Below are 14,683 nucleotides of genomic sequence, written 5' to 3'. Positions count from 1 at the left end.
TAAACCAGCTTTTTTCCACCCACTCCCACACTCATCGCATGCAAAGCAAATTCTAGCTTAACCTCGCTCATTTTTCATTTTCACCTTCAAACAGAAGATAATTAACAAATTCTTTCCCCTTCTCCGTGCACACCATCCTAAGGTGTTCACAGTTTCAGCGCTCAGGGCCACATGCTGAGTGCTTCTGCCTTCATCTACCTCACTTTTTATCAGACACATCCAAATTCCTATCTGCGCCATATCAGCATTGTGTCAGCATGCAGTAGACACGGTATGTACAGGAGCCGGGGCAACCTCTTCCCAACAGACAAACCCTCAGGTTGAACAACCGCAATCTGTTACCATCAATCGACTTTTTTTTTTTAGAAGTGCCTCTAGAAATCTGCAGGCGAAGACAGTGATCTGACCCAGATCTGCAGCATTTATGGGAGAGAATTTATAAATAACACGTGCCCACCTGCAAGGAAGACAATTCCAGGGCTTCAGTTACATTTTTACTTTAATTTTCAAACCTCAAAGTAGAAAAGGTTTGAATATCTGTCCATGTGACTGGACTTTAACTCTGAAAATCAAGTGCAAGCCTTTGAAAATTAAACCAACAGGTTTATTTTATCTATCTATCTATCTATTCTAAAAATGTGTGACCTTATAACATTTGAAAAAGCAAGCGGGCACTTAAGTTTTGTGTGAATAGTGTATTAATTACAGACATATTTCATCAGCAAGTTCCAGAGGTCTCTTTATCACCCAAGGAGGTGTTCAACTTTCTGCTTTAGCTGACCAGCAGAGTTTCACAGCTGAGGCATCAAAACGGATAAAACTGTCCCCGCAGTGCAGTAGCTCAGCCTCCAACCAACTGCACGCCAACGTCTTCCTGTTCCGGTGTTTATGAGCCACTGTGATTGCTGGGTTTTATTAGTGTCTGGCCCACAGTCTGAGGGAAGCGACCGGACAGCGAGCTGAAAGAAGGCAGCTGGCAGCTACTTACATCAACACTGATCCTCAGAAACCCCAGATGCACAGACTGGCAGACAACAAACATCCTAATCCTCGGAGCCGCTCAACAAAGGAATGTTTTTAAAACTTCAAATGCTAAAACATGCACAGTTGGAAGGCAGAGATTTAGTCCCTGAGATAGTTACATAATGTGTAATATGGTGTGTTATGAAGTCCTTGGAATATGCCGCTGTGCATGGTTTTGTTGCTTAAAGCTTCAGGCAAGTTCCACTAGTTTGATTTCTCTTGATTTGTTTCATTGTTGAAAGGAAATTTTTAAAAACTATAAAAGTGGCAACGAAGGCCGACACTTGAACACACCGCCAAGAGTGCAGCCAACAGCCAGGTGGCTCATATTCTGTGTCTGAGTGAAAGGAAATTAATCATGCTGTATTCGTCATTCAAAATAGAAACCCTCCGGTGTGTGACTTGGTTGCTTTTCTTTTGTCGCTTCCTTTTCTCCTCTCATGCACTTGCTGCCAGTTCAACCTGCTGAATTGCTGCATACAAGCGTCCAACTAGTGCCAACGCTTTGGGACACACTGCCAAAAATATGGCCACATAGCGCTCAGGATGCCTGACACCAGCTAACCACTGACCATTGGCTTGGCCTTTAGCTATTACCACATCATTACCAAACCTTAACTTTAAAAGATGTCATTAAGTGGATTTATTTAGTTTCCTATACAAAATCTAAAGTATTTTGTCACTTTGGAATGAGTATAATGAGACGTTTTTTTTGTAAGTTTGGTGTCTCTAAGTTGACTTTTAACGTGTACTCCAGACAACTCCAAAAAATGGGTCATTTGCCAGTGCCAAAATTTAATTAAGTATCCCATACCGTCCCTTCTGTACCCAGGCTCATTAATTATTACTTTTCCCCTGCCTCCGTTATCCCTCCGCAATTAACAATTCATAAGCCCGGTAATGATTAACAATATGTTTTAGACTAATCTCTGTGTAAATTAAGGAAGCTTAGTGAGAGATAACGTGACTAGCCATGTGTTTTCACACACTGCTAAATTTTTTTACCGATGTCCGAGGCTTTGGGACTGGTAAGGACTAATGTTTTATTTAGAGGATGAGATCTTTTTTTATTTTCATTGTTAGGCGTACCCAACTTATTTTTGGCAACATTTTGTAATGTATTATATTTGGAAAAAAATAGCAATAGAAGAGTGGAGATAGAGAGATACTGCAAACAGGTAGCCTCCAGGACTTCTACCGTGCTGTTGCTCAGTGGGTCTTTAGAATTTAAAAAAATTATGTGACTATGTATTTATGTACTTTAAAAAAAAAAGAAAGAAAAGAAAAACATGATTATCAAGGCTTAAAGAAGCCCTGGGGACTTGACGTTATGCTTGTGTTCAGTGTTTCTCACTGCCATTAGTCTTGTTCTGTCTCTTCGCAGGCTTGTCGCTATTCTCCTTTGCACCATGCCGTCAATCATCTGTTCCCAACTTCTCCCGGCTCGTTTATGTCCATCTGCCCATGACTGATGCAGACAAAACAAGGGTGCACTTTCAAAAGCATTACCCTTTAGAGCAACTAGTGCCCGGAAACTCCACAGAGTAACCTAAAAGCCTCTTTTGACTGCTAACAGGTTTCAACTTTCTGACTTTGGCACACTTGTTAACATCAAGAGCCACACATTAACAGAGAATTCTGAGCAGTTTTTATCAAGACTGTTGAAAATGAGTTATCTGATTAGACATTCAGTGCAATTAAAACAACCTAAGATATGAATCAGATATATTGGCAGCTTTATGCCGCATATATTTTACATAAAAGAACCACCATTCTTTGTGCTTTCTTTTCAAATGAAGGCTTTTATGATGAAACGAAATGAGTGGAGAGATGCCCTAATTCAAGTTGTAATCAGAGTTTATTTTTTTATTTAGTTGTTTTTTTGTAGATTAGGCAAGGGCAACTGAATGATCTGTTAAGACCATATGACGTTCACCATAAAAAGCAATATCAAATGTTTCATTTCCTACAGCAGTATAAAGAAGGAGAATGACATCTCATCTTGAGTTCTTTGAATAGCTGAATGTACTTGACTGTCTCTCAACTGTAGAAAATGTGTTACTGGAGAATGCCATGATGTTACTTTGCATCTTAATTGGTTGGGTGACTCTGAAAGGCAGCATGACCTTATATTTGAATTATCTACTCGTGAATGCACACTTGTGCGTCACGCGTTCTTTGTATCGCAAGACCCCACGTTTGCAACAAGTGCGGGAAAAAAATATATATATAAATCTTCTGGTCAGGTGGTTCAGTGTGCACTGAAATGACTCACACCTTGAGATGAAATCTGCCTGGCTAGCAATGACATGTCCATGAGGTGAGGACCAATTCCGCAGTCTTCACGCGGCAGCTCACATCTCCATCTGCCACTTTTGATATTCAGTTCCACGGACACGCTGAAGCCTGTGGTTTATCTGCTTCCTGCCTGACCGTAAATGTAGGGTGTGAAGGAATCAAAGCACCACTGTGTCCAGATCACCTGCCCTACTGTAACCAAACCACACCACATGTACTCCAGCAAGCTGAGAGCAAAATCACCGGGTTTCCATTTAGCCACTTTTTAATGCCATTTTCCACCATGGATCTGTTCACTAAGGATTCCCTACATCTTTCTTACATGGTGGGCATTTACACGCCAAATAGAGATTGATCTTTGAATGAGCTAGACCGACAATGCGTGTTGAGAAACACTGATGTGCAATGAACATGGCACATTTACTGTATAACAAAACCCAATCAATAATGATCTGCATTAGGGGGCTGGTGAGTGGCAGTGTGTGCAGGAGGGCAGCTGGCGGATGTGAGAGAAAGACAAAGACCACCTATTAGTTTTCCCCTCGGCATTAGGCTGTCCTTGTCTGCACTCAACATGAAGCTTGTCACAGAGGAACTAATTAATATGGGAACTTGTACGACCGTACAGTTCTGCCACAATTCAACGTCTGTCCCATTTGAGGGCTGTCTGAAGGCAGTAATTCAACAAACTGCAAATCCTTGTTTCTCATCAGCGTAGTAGCTCACCTACAGATCCTTTAATCTTCATCTAATGTAATTTCCATTAGTTCCGCAGAAATGGATTGAAGTGACAGAAAAATTTAAGGTGGCTTATTTTTCTTCACTTGCCGATAAAGAATTGATGCCTGGTCAATGAGCCTGACAAAGTAATCACTAAATGCCCATGAGGACATCAATCATGCAGCTCCGGAAGTAATACCTTTAAAAGTTAAAGCATCTATCCCTTCAACCGTCAAAGTTTCGTGGATCTGACAATGATTATCGTATTACGCCACAGACCAAAGTTTTCCATTGCAATAACAAGTTGTTCCGTTTGTGCATGCAGAGCAGACAAACAGCAGTAACGATGTGACATTCCACCGCCTGCATGTGCACAGCGGGCTAATGAATCGTAATGTTGTTTCCATGGTGTAATGTTGTTTTCCACTCTGTTTTATATATAGCCACGTGGAGCTGAGGAGGTGAGTTTAGCCCGAAAGGGTCTGAAGATGTTGCTGAGCTACGTTTGCGTTTTCCTCATCTTGATTTATATCTGTCAAAAACGTACATATGGCATACAAAAATGACAATGGCACACGTAATAACCCAGGAAGTAGTGACTTTTTTGTGGTTAAGGCTGTTTTGCTTGCAGATGAGATGATCAGTTGCAAATGTCCACCTATTGTTAGTTTGTATACTATGTTTCATTTGAACCTTTATTTTATATTTGACATATTAATATAAATAACATTCATGTTACTACTTAGTTTGTCCAGGTCTAGCACTACATATGTTCTTGGAAGTAGTTTTTACAAGTAAAAGTAGAAATACTATATTGTAAAAAGGCTCTGTTACAAGTCAAAATCCTAAATCCTGGAAAACATATTGTTCAGAATGACCCATTTCAGAATAATCTATCACACATGTTGGAGTATAATTACTATAATGTTATTATATAGCAGGATATACATGGAATTACTGTCAGGGGTTGCACGAAATTTTTTAATGTCGACTGTTATGCGGTGAAAGTCAAGTTGACGTTGACTAGTCACCGATGGCACCACTAATATAAACACAGTAAAAAGTAATGCTTTGCAACAATGAAATCTGTGTTCTTCCCTTAAACATATATCGTAGCGTCTCACACAAAGGAAGCCACGGAGGCTTTTCTGCAAGTTTCATGAAGCTTGAACACCGGCTGCTGTCAGCCGTAGCCCAAGTCAACATGATAAACACCATCAGTCTGACACTTCAAATATGAGGCAACCACATGTCAACTAATTGAACACAACAGAGCTAAAAATAAATTTCAAACCAGTCCGTTACACTGTGATCAGACAGCTCATGCACTACATACTGTGCACCTCTGATATGTATAGTCTGTCACCATCAGCAACATTTAATAGCACTTCACAGCGAGTTGTAAGATTGAGCAAATTGACTCTGTCGAGAGGATTTGGACCGTTCATTTAATAGCTTAGGGGATAGCTTTAAAGATGAATGTGCATTGCAGTGGTACTTTTGTTGTATTTCAGGACTGACTTACATATTTTGCATGTCACGATGGCGTGGCCTTTATCTTTAATGAAGTATTTCCAAACACTTTATGGACTGCTGCTAGTTTGCTGCAATGACCCACTGGGCTCCTCACAGGTCTTCTCGGAGGCGTCCATGTTGTTACTGTCACGTGATCGGCGACTAGTCGACATGATGCTTAGAGTGTCATGGCACAGGAAAGATGTTGTCTAATCGACTGGTCAACTAATCTGTACAACACCTAATTACTGAATATACTGCTGGGTAGCTTTATCAGTAATGCTTTAATTGATTTATAGTTGATGTTCTGGATCTGCAAAATAAATAGTAACTAAGAATTTTAAAGAAATAAAGTATTTATCCACAAGTAGAAAGTAACATTTCATGGAAATGTACACACCAACACTGTACTGAGTGTGCTGAGTAAATACACTTACTTAAATTCCACCACTGACTACATAGCCTATTAAGGGCAATGACTAAAGCCTCAAACATTCTTCAGTGATTCCTCATGCACACACCAAGTGTGAATACATGTTTTAAAAATATTTATACTGTTTTATACATGGTTTTGTGTTGGGTCTTCCTTGCTCTCATTTATTTTATAAAAAGGACCAGAGAGTTGGTTCACATAAGCCACGCTGGAAAAATGCCATGCCTACTGAGAAAGCTGGACTTTGTATCCTTTCTCACGCGGGTTTACACGCTGAATCTCTTAGGAATGTGGCATGCATCAAAATTTGTTTCTTCAATAACTTAAACCCAAAAATATGTACTAAAAATAAAAACTAGATGTGATTTACATATCTTTTCATATCAAAAACAAAACACAAGTTCCTCTAATTTGATGTGTTTTTACTTGATGTGATTAACTGAATCAATTTTACTTGGTAAAGAAATCCATAAACAACATCATATCGCACTTTCCAAGAACTCCGAGGAGATTAATTTTTTGTAGACTGATGAAGATAAGCATATGCAAAGTACACACTTTGCTTTTAACGGAGACAGAGAACTACAATGAGCCCAAACTACAACAGCTAATGCTTGTTCTATATTTATGGCGTTAAGGGGAAGCAGAATGATAATCAAGTGGCCAAACACGGCATGATACAGAATAAATTGTAAGAAATTCTGGCTAATTATGCCGACAATCAGATACAACCTCTTCATCCATCTAGGGCAAACAGCCGAGCACACGCACGCACACACCTACAGCCAGCTCAGAATCGCCAATTAACCTAACAAGCATGTCTCTGCAACGCTGCGCCTGCAGAGAAAACCCATGCACGCACAGAGAGGACATGCGAACTCTGAACAGGCAGGCCTCAGGCAGGGTCAAACTTAGAACCTGAGCAACAGTGCTAACCGCTGCACCACTGTGCCACCTTTCAGCTATTTCTGTACAACATTACTAAGTGAGCAATACTCAAATTAAAAAGACAAACAGAAACAGTCATGAGTGTGGTGTGGTTGGATCAGATTTAACAGGCTGTTACCTTGCAGCTCTACGAATGCTATCACTCTATGACAAAATGTTTCCAAATTCTGCTTGAAAGAAACAAAAAGAAACAAAACTGTTATCTTTTGCAGATGATTCTATCATGGGTGGATTGAGAATGATCTAAATTTCTGTGCCTATTACAATAATAACATTGATATTATAAAAGTGTAATTGTGCTTGCGTACGCAGCAGTATCGTTTTTGTTCATTTTTCTTTTGCTTTATCGACAGTTAACAAATATCCTCTTCGGTTATGGTGATTTTCTAATAATTTTTTTTAAGTTAAAGACAAATGATAGCGACACCGTGAGGCCACGGGAGACGGGAGGGCGGGTGGAGGAGGAGTATGAGCGCGTATGGATCGGGTTTGTTGCGCGGGCACTGGAGCAGCGGTGTAACCGAACCCAGCTGCTGCCGTGGGGGAACTAGAGCTATTCCCGTCCCCCGTGGGTTGGTCACGTGTCCTTGGGGAGCGTTTGGTTCGGGGACCGCGTCGGGAGGGAGAGCGAGCGCGCCGTTGCGCACAACCGATTTGGAGAGCCACATCTTTGACGCGCGTCTGTGATCCATCCGGCGGATGAAACAGATCAGTTTTGTTTTGGGGCGTTGTCATACACACTCTGGCGTGTGACACACAGATCCGGCAGCCACTGACACTCTGTGTGTACGCTCCCTGACTCACTGACTCGTCAGAAACTTCTGCGCTTTTACGAGCTGTGATCTCTTCGCTGCGAGCAGCACGTTGTTGCCAGCCCCTGCTACAAGTCGACACACGGAGCTGTCACGGAGAACCGAGGTAGGCTGAGCTTCTTTCATGTGGGTTTTGATGGAGTAGAGGGAGAGTAGCGTGCACGCGAGGGCACACGTTGGCTAAATAACCACAGTTTGCACGAGGCAAACGTGTGTGTGTGTGTAGGGTTGTGCACGGGCTACGGGGCAGCAGCAGCAGTGTGATGACCCCCATCAGCTGATTAGTGTGTGGGAAGCTTTTCTCCGTCCGTGCAATCAGACCTGCAAACAAACCCAGTGAGCGTGTGATCTTGTTATTCTGGAAACACGACGAGAAAGCAAATGTGCAGCCGCAGATCCATGATGTGGTGCTTCAGTTTTACGACAGGAAGTTCATTTAAATGCGCTTATGGTCATTTCTGTTTATCACAAAGGCAAATGATTATTTAAAAGTAAGAGAGTTACAGCTGTTATATTGTCACATTGCTGTTGATGTGGATGAATGACCTCTTACTGTTGCGCCAGATAATTTTTTATTTTTTTTTCCTGCACTCATCACTTCTGTCACTGTGTAGGACTGTAGGCACCTTTATGACTGACCTGAGCTGACACCCAGCCACACCCTTCAACAGAAAAGCAGGCCATCAGTGTTATCAAAGTTCTGAATACGTGTTTGTTTACTTTATTTATATAAAAGAACACAGGCTGTGAATACCACAATGGTACAGTAGAAAATCCAGTCCAGTGTAGTCACCACAAACTCGGTAAACAACACAATAGCAATCCCACACAATCCCCACGAGGATATTACATCATTTTTGACTCTGACAGTTTCTCGGTACGGCTATTGTCAGTGCTGCAGGTGACAGTGGAGGCACTGTAGCTTTGGCTCCAGAAAAGCAAGGGTGTAAAATGTCAGCTGCTCATCAATAATGCAGGGCACCAAAAGAACGGAGAGCAATTAGAAAGTAGCCGCCGAACTCCTGTCTCTTTTTGGCACTATTAATAGCAAAATATTTGACAATGCTGACTCTGGGCGCTGACTGAAATGTTCCATCCTGATTTTGGACACAGCAACGCAAACAGCTGGTGTGATGTTTGCAGAGCCGTTTTCAGCATATTTAAAGCCATATTGTACTTTTCTAAAAACCAGTGGTTCCCCATCGTGCGAGAGTGATTTATTTTCCCCCTCTCCCGCTGGCTCCCTTGTTAATGCATGATCACTGTGGTTAATGAGACAGGTCTCAGCGCGTGGGGCCCTGACACTCTTGGAGACAGCGCTGCTAGTTGGGTGAATACAGCTGACACCCTCATTCATCATGCATCTACGGGGTGCTGCCTGCCTTCTCTCGGTCTGTACTCTCTCTGGTTTCTCCCTTAGATGATAATTATTAAGACGTTATAAGAATGACAAGAGCTGTGCCTTTTCTTCTAAGGGGAAGGAAGCGTGCCAGCTTCTGCTGTACGTGATGGGAGGATTCTGGCTGCGACAGAAGGTGGCCAGTCTGTGTTGATGCTGCAGCTGCAATGATTTCCAAGAATAGATGTAAAGACCAACTGTACAGTAGAGTACCTGTTTGACTCTTTAGCTTGCAGTTGTATGTCTCTGCTAGCAGGTTGTGGAGCTCCCTCCCCCTGCAGACCAAAAGCAGCCTAGCTTTTTTTTTTTTTTTTTTTTTTTTTTTTTAAGATTTGCTGTTAATTTAGCAGTTTTTCCACATTATTTTTCCAAGATCAAAATGAAATCAAACCTGTCTAAATCCCCAAAGCTTGAAGTATTTTATCTGAATGGTTCTGGTAGGATTCTGCTCGCATTGTGAGTGTCACCACCGGCATGCCTCACAGTAGGTCCTGCAAAGCAACATTAAAAATGCAATATTAAAATGTCACAGATGTAACCGAACGCCCTTCACTTCACTCTTGGATAAAATTAGTTTGCTTGGTTATGATGTCACAGCATCACTTTCGGCCGCTTTTGGATTTTCTCTTTGAAACATTGATGGTCAAAGAGATTCCAAACTCAGCAGGTCTCATTGCTCTCGGATGAACAGGACAGCACAGGAAATATCTCAATTCTAGTTTCTCTTTTTCTTTTTTTTTGTTCCTGTGTGTTACACAGGCACGTCAATCGCTCTACCCTCAGAGATCAGTTAGGCAGAACGGACATGCAGCATGGTGATGTTCTCATTCAGGACTGTCTGTCAACAGCTGATGCCTGTTTGAGTCTGAATGGAGCGTTTGTTTTTTTTGTTTTTTTTTTGTCTAAGAGTTCACGTCTTGGCTGTGTCCTCTCAGGGAGTCTTTTGAAACAGCAGGGGAGCTCCAGTGTTGTTTTTGTTGAAGTAGGTTGAAGGACACAACTCCTCCAGCTTCCTGTGGGGAAATAATTTGAGACTTGGTTGTGGTGGCTGTGTTAATGCTTTTTTTTTCTTCTTTATTTTGATGTCTGAGCTATTCTAAATGCAAGTCGTGTGTTTTGTAGTAGTGAGAACTGTATGTTTATTTATCGGAACAATCTCCAACCAAGCGGCAAACTACAGGGCTGAAAAATGAAGGGGAAGGACCCAAAAAACTGCTTTTTGTTGTGAGGCCACTCGAGGCTGACTCGAAAAGCAAGTCAGTTGTTTTCTTTGATTTAACAGTAGTTTATAATAACTATAACAATAGTGGGCGCCCTGTACGCTGAGGCTGTAACCCTCGCTGCTGTGAAGGCAGGAATCAGGTTTGAGACCTTTGCTGCAGGTCGCCCACGTCTTGCCCCGTTACTTCCTGTTTCTCTCCACCCATGAATATCCAGAAAAAAGGCAGAAAAAGGCAAAGGCCAACAGAATAACTTTAAAAATCATAGCTTTAAATGATCAGAGTGTCAAATCATTAAGGTAACTGAAGCGAAGCCGCGTGTCTCTCCGAAACCTTGATTTTCGAGGTATTTCAATATCAGTAAGCGTAAATGTGAAACCCCAGTTTTATTCTTCTTCCCACTCTTGCATTTCTGCTGCTGTGACTGCTTTTTACTTTTGAAGAATCTGAATTTGTAGGAAGACACAAAGCATCTTTTGATCTTTTCAAGGGTACCTCCTCTCATAATGCTCCGCTTCATCATCCTTTTCATACACCAGACTCTGCAGGCAAGACACGGTTCCTTGTGTGTGTTAACTCCTTATGGGTTGTATTATCTGTTTTATTTTTATTTTTTTAGTCTTATGAGAGATGCACTTACATTTGTAAGGCAGAGTCATGAGTTGCTCCTTAATCTTTTGCCCGATCTGGTGTTATGTACTGACTCCTCCTTCTCTATTTTCCTTCGGGATGTTGCGATATACGTGGACCAAATGTATTCGTTAACTCAACAAAACGCTCTTTCTACAGCCTTCTCACAGAGCTGCCATTGATTTAAGTCCCGGCTGTGTTTACGTATTTGTGCGCCGAGTACAGTACATTAATGCCCTCTTGCATCTGCGGACCCCGGAGTGTGGACGTGTGCCTGTCGATGCTTTTCATATAAAAATATAAATAAATGAGACAGTGTGACAGTATAACCTTGGGTGGACGGGTTGCGTCCCTGCCAGCGCAGCCACAGAAACAAATTACAGCTTCCAGTCGACATCTCAGTAGCCTGTCTTGCCACTCATCGGGGGTTTAATATTCAATTATGAGGGTCCTTTAGTTCAAGCTGTGCTGGATGGTTGTGGAAAAGCCCCACTGATTGATGAGTGGGCATCTTAGCTAAATAAGCTCACAGTTTGCTCCTGAAGGAGGAAGAAACAAGGCAGATGGCCTGCGGGGGTGTTTTTACTGACGTGGCAGGAGCCTCTTGTTGTTTTGCCTTATTAGTGGGTCAGTAACAAGTGAGTCAGTGCTCAGTCCAATCAAGCTTTAAGGTTTTGTTTGTGTTGCATTTAAACCAAGACAAATGCAGCGATATATAGAAGTAATGCATGGATTTAAGTGTATATGCAAAAATGAAGAACTGAGGATTCAAAGGTGTGCTTGCAAAAGAGTTCTGTGACGGTGTCGTCTCTCTGCCTTTTAGTTTATAGCTGTGACAGTCTGTCAAACCGTCACATCCAGCTGAGTCCAAAGAAGTGGAGGCCTCACACTGTTGTGCTGACAAACAACAAGCAGACAGATAAAGAGACGGGGAGCGAGACAAGGCGGTTCAGCATTTGCTTGGGCACAGTGTGGGGAGAGCAGCTTCTCCTGCATCATCTCATGGCAGATAAGACCCTTCAGCAGTCAGGTATTTGGACCTTGCTGGTGGGCCGTTTTCTTGCCCGAAAGGCCGGACCAAGCTGTCAGTCACATTATGAGGCACTGGCGGGAGTGCAGTCCTGTCCTCGGGGGGGGGGGGGGGGACAGCCGCTTGAAAGATCTGCAAATCCCCAACACGGAGCACGCACGCACGCACAGGCATGCGCAACCCCCACCGAAGAATGAAGGGGCGAGATCAAGCCAGGTCATGGGAGGCTCTTTTTTCAAATAAATTCCTCCTTTGGGAGACTGCCGCGTCCTCTCCGTGCCCTTCATGCACATGTGCATGCATTTAGCCTCAAACACGCCCACACACACATCCTGCCCCTGACCTCGAATAGAGACGACTGAAACACTGACACATGGTTGGCTGTCAAGTGTTTAAGGTCGCTGATTCTAACTGTAGTAGGCACTGTGTTATTGCCTCTAGAAGAAGAATAAATTAAGTGTAAGCTATTCAAGTAGTTTTGTCCATAGTTCATACCTGATTGAACTATGGATCAACCAAAATATAGACAGGACTGGAGCATAAACTTGATGGATTGGATTATTTTCATATGCTTTAATTTTACTCAGATATTCTCTGTATATTCTCTCTTATTTATTATTCTCTATATATCAAGATGACGAAGTGCACCTTTCTTTTTTCTTGAGCTTCATGGAAATTCAATGGAAATTCCTTTCTTGTGTTTATCTTCTCTCGAAGTCAGCTCAAAAATAGGGCCCTCTGTTCCTGAATGCGTCAGTATGTGTGACACTGTTCCAGTCATCCATTGTGAAGTGCTGATATGCCTTAGCCCACTGCAAAAGTTTGGCCGTGCTCCACTCCAGAAATTATTTAGAGGTGCTATTCATCCTCTGAGCCTCCACCCGACAGTCTTGTTGTGTGCCCAATTCTGAATGTGTGATGAAGTGAACAAAGCTAGACGTATTGATCCTCGGATGGCCAGCACAGCTTTATTTTTTATTTTTTTTCTCTCATCTGTCTGCACGTGCTTTGAACACAACTGATCCATTTTCCTCAAAGTGTGGCATTTTAGAGTGCCATGGATGGAGGGTTTCTGAGAGGGCACTCAGTCTAGCCACGATTTGAAAAGAGACTGAAAAAAACTCCTCTTCGCTCTGAATAACAATTTCACTTCTGATACTTTCATTTAATTTTGATGCCGTCTGATGGTTAATTTAAATTCACCTGAGCTTTGGTGAAAGGAATTCTGACCTGTTGGAGAAACGATTTAGCATGGCCGCTGCTATGCTAATAACATTTGATTGCTGACCCAGAAATCGTGCGGCGTCTTAAATATTTCTTCCACTCCATGTGGCGTACCTTCTTTAATATTTTTCTAAATCCTTTAATCTTGTGATTATTCCCAAATACAAAAATAGGGCAAATATTTTTGGTAACACTCAAACTGTCAACACATGCCGGTATGTGAAATCTTATAAGGGCGTATTTCTTATGGCCTTGATCATGTGTGCAGCTTCAAGCTCCTTGATTGATGTTCATATCTAATTGGGGGAAGATTGCACGGCCGAGGTGACACGTCCTGCATTCAGAACAGGGAAGGCGATGCTGAGAGATCCAACACAGGGCCGGAGATTTCGACTGATTCTCATCTGGGACCTGCTTGAGGTAATCCTGAAAATCTCCAAATTGTGTTTAGCCACAGGCAGAAAATGAATGGTATTTTTGACATAAATACTCCGAGGCTTGTAGCTGTGTATTAAGAAATGAAAAGGTTTTGATCTTCACTGCTTACTTTTAATCCTACATTTTATCCCTTCCCTGAGAAACACCAGGGTTTTGTGGGCAAATGTCCTTTCATAGCTTTAGATTTAAAGGCTTTGCAGAAGGTTATTTTGAACAAGACATTTTTCCTCTGATAGTGCACAGAGTTGGAACCAACCTCAGATTTAGCCGGGCTTAATCCATTTTTTACACCCTGCCTGCATTCGGTGCAAGATGGATCTGTTTGTGTCATCATACGGTATATCTGAAGGAAGGCAGGTGAAAAGCTGTTTATTTAAAACTGGCCTTTGATCAGAGAAGTCTTGTCCCCTCTGTGCTGCTCAGTGCCGTTATTCAATATGTTTTGCGCCCGATTTTGTGTGGCGCGTGTAGAGGTTACGGTAGTTTGAGAGGGAACTGAAGATGACAGCAACCTCTGGTCGTCCTCTGTCACCACTAGTTGTAGTAAGAAACACAGCGGGGGGGCGAGGGGTGGCAGGGCCTCTGCGTCTTCTTTACTTAATTCACCGTGATAAATTGCGTCTAACCTCTCACAGTCTTGCTGACCTCTGCTGCCAAACTGCAGTGTAAGGATTTCCGCACACATGCATGCATGAGCATACTCAATTCCCCTTCCTGCTCCTCTGTCTCCGCTCTGCCTCATCCTCCGCTTTGCCTTTCTCCTCTTACTGCGCGTCTCCCTTCCTTATTCAGATTTGCTCGACACACATACACGCACCCCGCCTACAAACATGATCTAAATCTTCCCTTTGTAGTTTTTAATCATCTCCCTTGCAGGCCCTATCTGTTCCCCGCGCAGTGCTGCCAGTTTCCAGCCAGATTATCGTGTTACGTGTCCTCTGCTGTGTTGAAGGGAATGTTAATTTTTACGTTTATAGAAAGAAGAAACAATTT

Source organism: Chelon labrosus (assembly GCF_963514085.1).
Source record: "Chelon labrosus genome assembly, chromosome: 8".
NCBI classification, from domain to species: domain Eukaryota; kingdom Metazoa; phylum Chordata; class Actinopteri; order Mugiliformes; family Mugilidae; genus Chelon; species Chelon labrosus.
This window is presented reverse-complemented; position numbering follows the sequence as displayed.